Here is a 9,490-nt window from a genome sequence, read left to right as displayed (position 1 = left end):
TATATCAATCAGCTGTCGGAGCCCATGTAGCCAAGACCCTCCAATGAGCTGACCTACTTCTGGTTTGGTTCAGTGTTCCCTTTCCATCCCAGTTAATTATACCTTTAGAGACAACACGTATTTGTTTATATAAAGAATAAAGAAAGAAAAAAGAAACCCTTTCTTTTTTCTGAGAAATTTTGATGACCTTATGTTTCTTATGATTTTTCTCATTTTTTTAGTATAGAACTATTTCTTTTTGGCTTTGGAAAAGGAATTTTTTAAAGTTTGTTTTTCATTTATAGCTACTTCATTTTTTTGTGTCAGAAAGGAAAAAAATCTTTTAAATTGGGAAAATGGCAGTCAAGTTTCTACCAAGTTTATCAATGTCATTTTGTTCCCAAGAGAGATGATTTTCTTTTATTTCCCAAAAGTCAACTGTATACCAGAGAAAGAGCATAAACAAGCTGACAAATAGAAAGCACGAGAAGGCCGGGAAAGGTGAATTGGATTCTCTTTCGTTGCTATTGTTCAGCAAGTATTTTACCCTGTGTGCAGTCCTGTAGAACTATCACCAAATGGGGCCCACATCATGCCACTGTCACATTGTACTATAGGAATCAGTAAAGCATTGCTTCTGAAGTATCTGAGGTTCCCAAAGTTCGACTTAGCTAAAAGCATGGATGCAATGTATTATGCTATGGTGTCAGAACAGAGTTTTATTAGGTACCTAAAAAGCATATGATTTTCTATGGATAACTGTTTCATTCTGTACATCTGTGCACTGCACAGTGCTAGGTACAGAGCAGAAAATAATGAAAAGAGGATTTTATGAACTAACAAGTGTTAAAACATGTTTTTATCAATCAATACTGTACTAATTAATATGTTTAAAAATCAGACAATATTCCTATAGTAGTCAGGATGGGCTAAAATCTATTGTAGTATTAAGCAAATCCTTTAAAACGTTATGGCTTAACAATATTCCCTTCATTTTGCATTCATGCCAGAGACAAATGCAGGGGTGTTTTGTTTGTTTGATTTGTTTTTGTTTTTTCTTGGTAATGGAATCAGACTCAGGACTTCCCACTTGCCAGGCAGGCAGGGCACCACTGAGCTACATCCCCAGCCCAAGTGAAATGCAGCTTAAGCAGCCCTCCTACATTTTGTAACTCCTCTATTTTAAGCAAGTGGGTCTGTAACTTGTCATCAAAGATGAAAAAAAAAAAATGGAGACGTCGCTTTCATGTACTAAATAGAATTCAGACGAGAAGTAATCCAAATTATCTGCCTCCCAGTCTTGAAAATTAAAGATAGCCCAGTGAGATGTGGAGATTTGGAAGGAGAGCTTAGCTCTGTGTATAAGCAAGTGAAATAATTGTACTAAATTTATAGCATATGTGTCATAATTACACTGTGAAATATAGTTATCAAAATTAACAGGAGAGATGATTTCACGACAGAGATTAGTTAAGGCAATATTGATAAACAGCACACATGCAGAAATATAAATCAATATTTTAATAATTTGAGGTAAACTAAAATCTTTGCAACTCAAATATTCCCACCGTAAATTTAATGGAAATACACATTGCCTAGAGAAATTTACCCTGAAAGGGCTTGACTTAAATCTACATTAATAATTGAAATTTAATTTCAGTTCTAGTGACATTTCTTGTATCAACCAGCATTCATTGTTGAATCCACCTTCTTTGTTCTTACTAAGCAGAACGGAGCGCTAAGGAGCTATGTTTCCCAGTCACCTTTATCTAGAATTCTATGTAAGATTTATGTTTCGTCCTTGAGATGCACTAGGATGAGATTTCAAATGGGTACTGTGAACAATGTTTACCTCCTACGTCATCAGTGCTAACAGATAAGTGGATTTCTCCAGATCAGATTTTGCTGTAGCCTTTGTCCCTTTTCCATGAACCTACTTTATAATAAAAGCCAACATGCATAAGTCCCTGAATGTTCCTGATTTACAAATAGTAAAATCTCTTCTCAAGAAGTGTGGTGTTACGAGAGGCAGAACAATGACTAACATCATCTCATCCAAAACAATCTCTGTATTCTGTGGATATGCTGTCCTACAAAGAAAGATGGATTTGGAAAGTAAAATGGGAGGTCATCTGGATAATGAACTCCCTCCCTTAAAAGTGGAAAGTATTTCCTGCCAGTGGTCAGAAGGCACAGCTACGGAATGAGAGTCAGAAAGGTGGAATATTCCTGCCTTTGAAGATAGAAGGAGGGAGCCGTGGGTCAATGTCTGTACGTAGACAGCTTCTACCAGCTGCAGAACACCAGGAAATGCATTCTGCTCTCCAGCCTCCAGAAAGAAATGCAGCTGCTATGGGTTGGATCCAACATGTTCACCAAATCTTACATGTTCATGGACAGTGATGGGGAGGGGATTAGATCTCTGGGGTGCCCTCCTCCTTAGTGGCTTAATCCACTGATGAGTTTGCAGCTGAGCATGCCCTGAGAGGGTTCACACCTGCCTGATGGAGTCGGGTCCCTAGGTGCTGACCCAGAAGTATTTTTATGTCAGCTCCTCCCTTCTCTCGCCTTACTTCCTGCCTTCCATGAGTTGAGATGCTTTCCCCTGCTAGACCCTCTGTCCTGGTGTTTCTGCCTCCGAGCCAGCCTACAGGGAACTGAACCCTGAAACTGTGAGAGAGAAGGGACCTCTCCTTTAAACTGAGGGAATCAAGTGTTTTTCCCAATGATGGGAAAGTAATTTTAAAAACTGCATCACTGATGTTTTAGCCTCAGTGAGATTAGTTTAAACTGCAAAAACTGTAAAGCAGCAAATTTACATTTTAAGTCACAGAATTTGCACTAATTTGTTGTAGCAAGAGGAGACCCCCAGAGGTCATTTTGCACATTCCTAACAGCAGTATATATTAGCATTGTTTTAGAAGTTAGGAACTGACGGATGCTGGGTGAATTTCATTTTAGTTGTGCATAAATCCAAGCTCCTTTCACATTTTAGTAGGTAATTCACCATTTGGAAGACATTCAGATTGGTTAATCTTACCACATCTGTCAGTGTACTTAAGTACGTGTATGGGTGACAGGAGGTGGCAGGAAAATATTCATTAAAAAAGGAGTTTAGAGAAAGACAACACTTTTTTTTTTTTTTTTTGCTTTTCCCCTACTCCATTTAACTAAAGAGATTCATATGAAACACAAAAGACAGACTGTCTTGATGAGTTATGTGCCTTTATTTTTCCAAATATCCAAAGTAAGATGATTCTCTATTCACCAGATAAAACACTGGAATGTGAGGATGATTCTGTAGCTTTTGCAGAAAACTATTAAAATAATGCCATCGAATAAATCACCTACTTCATAGATTAATTTAAAGTGCCGTGAGACAGCTAGCATATCCCCATAGTTCACTTATTCATGAGCAGCGTGCTTTTCTTTCTAAGTTGCCTGGAAAGACAAGATGCTTTTGTTAGTTAATGCCCAGTATAATTAGTTTACATTGAAATATTGATTTTACATTAAGGAAGACAAATGCGAATGTATTGGCCTCTGAAAGCTGTTTTTATAAAGACTGACAGTTTTCAGATAAAAAGACGTGGCACTGTCATTTCTGTGCAAGTCCTGTGCTTGTACTCTTTTTGCACAGAGTGGTGCATTGAGCCTGAGGTCAGTGCACTGGTAGAAGAGACCAGGTCAAAATCTCTGCATCTGGATTAAATGAACCTGTAACTCTACTTACCTCTGTACCTGCTCCTACCACGTTCCCACAGTCATTTTGTGCTTCATTTTTGATAGCCACTGTCTCTTCTTGGAAAATTTGCAGGGTATTTTAATGACCATAGCTCCTGCTCCCCTCAAACTTTTTGAATTCCCTTTGGTGACTTCACATACGTTTAAATATTGGATCCATTAATAATATTGACAAAAAAGAACAAGAGATCATCAAAATGGCTTTGCTAACTTCCACTGAATTCTTTCCTCTGTATGTGCATGCGTAGCGTGCACGTGTGTGTCTGCTCTGGAATAAAATGGTTGTGAATTAAAGTTTTGAAGTCCTTTATTAAAATTACATTATTTCCTTGGGGTATTTAATGATTAACATAAAAATAAAGTTCTCTAGAGCAACAACTTGTAATCAGTATAGTGGAGTGAGCAAAATGTGCAGTGCATGTTTAAACTAACAATTTATTGCAGAAGAAGACGCAGCCCCACCTATCTTCTTCAAAGTGCACCGCCCCTCAGCATCCTAGACACTTCTTGAAGCAGTTGTGGAAATCTTCATTGAGTATCTTCACAGTTGTGATGAAAATACCGTGAACGCTGTTGCGTGCCCCAAAGGAAAGGAAAGGAGGGCTCGGAAAGCTACAGGTTTCCTAATGCACCTGCTTCCCTGCACCTGGAGCCATATGACGCGCGCGCTTCCCAAATGTCAGAACGAACGTGAAAGCTAAAAGCTTCAAATGGACTCCGGATCACCACGCTGCTGCGACAGCACAATGAAGACGCTCACATCCAGAAGAGCTTCAGAGAGCGGCAAAACGTGGAGGAGTAAAATCTGTTCCAATCTAGGGCGAGTATTTTGAAAGGAGATTAATAGCAATGTGTCTTTTACCGGAATAAGTTTTCTAAAATGTAAGGATCCACATCGTTTTGCAATCACACAAACACGTGTAGCAGTCTTGCAACCTGTGTTCTGGGGAAATGTGCTGTGGAGAGCAGGAAGTTGTGTGTGCAGACCTCCCCCTGGGTTTACTGAGCTGTCAGGCAGTCCATCACCTCCACAGACGCGCTCAGAACTGTTTCACTAACGCTTCATCCAGAGAAATTGGTATATCGTACCTATGGTCACTAGGATTTGCATATCATTCATGTATGTTTATATTCTATGACATACCTACAATAATTCGAATGATTTTGCTACCTCAAATATTTCTTTGAAAGAGGGACTTGATGGCAATGCTGGACAATTTCTGTTAATACTCTACCATTATTTCCCTTTGCATAATAGAAAGAAGGCTATATTACAGCAAATGTTTTGAGGCCACAATGTCCATTTAATTTTATCAGTAGTTGATACTACAATGAAAATTACATTTTCTTTAAAAATAGTGGCACAGTAAATTATACTAGAAGATACAATCACATCAAAAATTAATACTCATTAGCAATTGCCTGAGAAATATGAAAACAGGAGCAAAGGAAGTGAAGAGTCCAATTCATAGGTTTGGGAGTCTACAATGAACAGTCTGAATTTGCACTCAAATACATACTGGCTTGTAAATCAGTAGATTAATGAGTGGACATTCAGGCTACATAAACCTCTATTTTATCTTCTGCTTTGCTCTCTTCAGCAAAGCTGAAATTGCTGGGGGTTTTTGTTTTTTGTTTTTTTGTTGTTGTTGTTTTTTGAGACTGGGTCTCACTATGTAGTTGAGATTCACCTGAAATTCACTATGCAACCCAGGATGGTCTCGAACTCACAGTGATCCTCCTGCCTCAGCCTCCTGAGTGCTGGGATTACAGGCGTGCGCCACCACTCCTGGCATTGAAATTGCTGTTCTTGACTGCCATCTCTCCACTGTTCATTGCAAGTTGCAGTTGTAACTCTTTTCAGTTTTCAGTTTGTGAAGTATGGCATGATCTTTGCCAACATAGTGTGATAATTTATCAGTTTAAGTGAGTTTTGTCATCATCTTTTTCCTCTGACACTGAATAACAGTTTTTTCTTGATTAGCCTTTTGATCTCTCTGAAAATGAGGACATTAATACCCAGCATGTTGTTACTTACAGGATGGACCAAGAACAAATGCCAAAACCTTACTAAGTTGTCCTGTAGGAAGTCAGGTATGAAAAGGATGCAATTATTAGGAATAATCTATATTCCCATAGTAAATTCAGTCATGACTTCCATATCTTTTCATTATTCATAGTTAGCATAGCAGTGAAATGAATAATAAATAGTATTAAAATATAGGTAAGCAAGCAGAGAACTACATTTAAATATGCTTTATAGCAATAACTATATTGCTAACATCATCATTGTTTTCATATCATACAAGTTAAACATCGTCAAAATATCAGCCAGTATATAACTTCTATTCTGGAGAAAAAGTAGATGTTTGTTTCTGGTGTGATGGACCCACTACTTAGCAAGAGCAGTAGTACATGGATTTAAAAAGCTGCAAACCTAGGTGCTGGAGGAATACCTGGGGCATCGCTAGATTTACAGATGGAAAGTCAGAATACAAACCCTGTCGCCACCACCCCTAGTTTTGTGGTTGTACAAACCAATTTCGCTTTGTTAAACCTTTCGTGTATAAATCTAACACACGAGTACTCATTGCTTACAGCACTCTGCAGCTACAAAGCAATTGTGAAAACACATTCCGTATTTTCATGCAAATGCTGTTTGAGACAAATGCTATTGTTTTTGAAAATCAGCTAAATATATTTAAATAAAAATCAAGTCATAGTAAAGCTGACTCCAGTTCTAATCTTTTTTACAGTTGGTTACCAGCTATACAAATGTGGGCAAGTTATTGAATGGTTAATAATATTACCTTGCAGGCATTAACTAGGATGTTGAATACCTGTATCTGCCTCTCAATAAAAACAGGCACCTGTTCTAGAGGCATTGCTTGTCTTTATGGCTGCAGATATGACTCTTTTTTTTTGAGTTCCGTAAATCTTGAAAGATACGGACAGGTGTTTGACACTCAGTCACACGTATGACTGCGGTGATATGTTCATGGGAAAATAGATGAAAACTGTGCAGTGTCTACTCTCCTGTGCTTTACTCCGCACCCCTCTCCTTCACTAACCTGAAACAGAAAGCTGTACATTAATGTACGTAAGGGAAAAATCATTGGATGCTATCAGCTTAAGGGCATCCCATTTTCAAAGCTCCATTTTACTCATAGTGGTTAACGGTGGACATAACCTTTATGAGATTTATAGGACAGAGCTCTGTTTCAGTATTTTTACTCCTTAAACATGCAGCTCCTGAAAGCTAATCTGAAATGTTCATTAGTATCTTCACTAGCCCTGTTTTTCTCTGGGATATTTTTTAATTGGAATTCTGGATACAGATAATAATAGCTTTCTGCTTGAGCATGAAATGATTCCCTTTTCTGCCTTTTGTGGGAGATTTCTGCTTCTCAATACAAACTGCAATAATGTATTTATGAAATCCATATCCTCTTTTGAAAAGCTAAATTTAGCAAAAGCATTGCAGGTGTATCTGGAGACTGTGTCCCCGTCCTGTGTGGCAATGTTAAGGTTTAGGATAATCAATTACTGCTCTCTCAGGGGAAGCAAAAGTGCTGAAGAGTCCTTAAAGTCTCAGCAGGAGTGATTTTACTTACAATGAAGGAAATTACATCCATTATGAATATCAGTCGCTTTGCTACAATGTCTCTAAAAATACAGAACGTGGCAAGAGGAACTCAAAAGAAAAAAAATATTAAAAACCCAGGCAATAACAGCACACCAGCTATGTTTTAAAAATTAAAATCAAAATGAAGTTTTCTTTAATGCCCGCTTCTGACTGGTGTTCAGAGGGAAGTCTGGTCTGTGTGGGGAAGTATTAGATACACATAAGCAGGTTCTCTCTGCTGCTGGCTGCTGATCACAGCCCCGAACTGGTTTGCATACACGATACTGTTGAATAGATTTGGGATTTATTCATGGATTGCTTGGGGTCCTGTTCCAAGAATAGTTAATGCTCTCTTCCTGGATTGTCCATCCTCAATATCTGTATGATTCATGTCTCATAGATGCTCTCTAAGTCTCTTAATTCAGTAGACAGACCCCTCAAGACAGACCTCCCTATAGGTCACAGAGGATTGCTGAGGGAAAAAAAAGAACATTTAAGTAATGAAGACTTAAAATGAAAGTACTGAGGTAGTGTCCTACTAAACTAATAGTCACATTCTGTAGCCTGGTGCAATTTAAAGTGGAGAGAGACTTAATAGATTTAGAAGTCAGGAACTTCAACCCTGATTCTGAGAAAAGATGTCCGCATTGAAATGCTGTGCCATTTCTAAGGTTTGTGGCATTTATGGTGCTCATAAAACTGTAGAACCATAAAATATCAAAGAAATTTTACAAAACCAGCCTCCAGGAGCAACTTAAAATGAAACTGCCTTGGCCATTTTTTTTTTCTTTTTCTTTTTAAGACATGTGAGAGTCAGAAAGGAGGTTAAACAGAGGCTCTCCTCACTCCCAACTCGAATGTCACGATGCCATCCATCACTCCTCTCTCCCAGTCCTCAGGACCTCTCTGTAACAGTCTTTGAAAGTAAGTAATTTCTTAGAAAAGTAGATTTTAAAAGGAAAGATTTTGCCTTAACGCTGTGCAGTTGCTGCTTTGTGTGTATTCGTGCTGATTTTATTCCATTTGATCCAACCAGAAAACTGACAGGGGGAGGTTGAGGGCCGTGGCAAGATTCACCTTCTCTCATAGTTTGGAAGACATTTATTTTTAGGTCATAAAATTCAGGATTGATTTTGTGTTTCGTTGTTGTTGTACGTGTTTTATGTTGCGGGAGGTATGGGATACATTGCCAATATTTATCAGCATTGCTAAGAAAATTTTGCCTGGGAATAGGATTTTGTTATGTATAGGTATATCGCTTCACAAAGCAGAAAGGATGAGAAAATCTTTCAACATGAACACACATCCTAGTACTATTTATTGAAAAATAATTTCAATATATTAAATGGCATAAAGTGAATCAATAATGAAGTAAATGTATACATTTAAAAATGGAGCTATAGAACTGACATTGTGAGAAAGGAACAAAAGAGCTAAAGGAGTAGGGGAAGTGGGAAGGGTAGGGGAAAGGAAATGAAAAAAAATATGAGAAAAGGAAGAAATGGAAACAAAGTCTTTGTAAATAGGGAAGGGTGGAGGAGGTGAAGGGAGGGCAGGGGAATGGGGAAAAATTAAGAGCCAAGATCTGTCATGTAAAGGTACAAGATCCCAAAGATGAATGTGACTGTACTGTATATTTAAAAAGTGCCATAAACTCAATGAAAAAAAAAATGGAACTATAAACAGTAGATTACGAAAACCTTTGCAGAGAACATAAAGTTAAACCCAAGGTAGAATGTGTATTTTGGCCCAGCTGGGCTGCTGTAATGTCATATCGTAAATCGGGTGGCTTGAAAAAGCTACTGTATTTCTCTAAGTTCCGGAGGGCCGGAAGTCCGCGGATCAATGCACCAGCCGGATCGATGGGGCTCCTTCCTGGTTCTTAGAACGATAGCTTCTACCTGAGTCCTCACGCTGGGACAGCGACACAGCATGACCTTCTGGGGTCTCCACACCAAGGACACTGCTCCTAGCCATGTGCCTCGGTAGGTCACCTCCCCGAATCTCCCTCTCCTAACAACACCATAGACTTGAGTGAGTTTCAATATATGAATTTCAGGAGACTCAAAGACCCACACCATCAAGCAGAGCCTCGTTCAGTGTGATGTTGCATTTGTTTAATTGGGGCGCGTCTAGCTTTAT

This window comes from Fukomys damarensis, unplaced genomic scaffold (assembly GCF_012274545.1).
Source record: "Fukomys damarensis isolate Sample0158 unplaced genomic scaffold, DMR_v1.0_HiC HiC_scaffold_31, whole genome shotgun sequence".
NCBI lineage: Eukaryota > Metazoa > Chordata > Mammalia > Rodentia > Bathyergidae > Fukomys > Fukomys damarensis.
Note: the sequence above shows the minus strand (reverse complement) of the source record.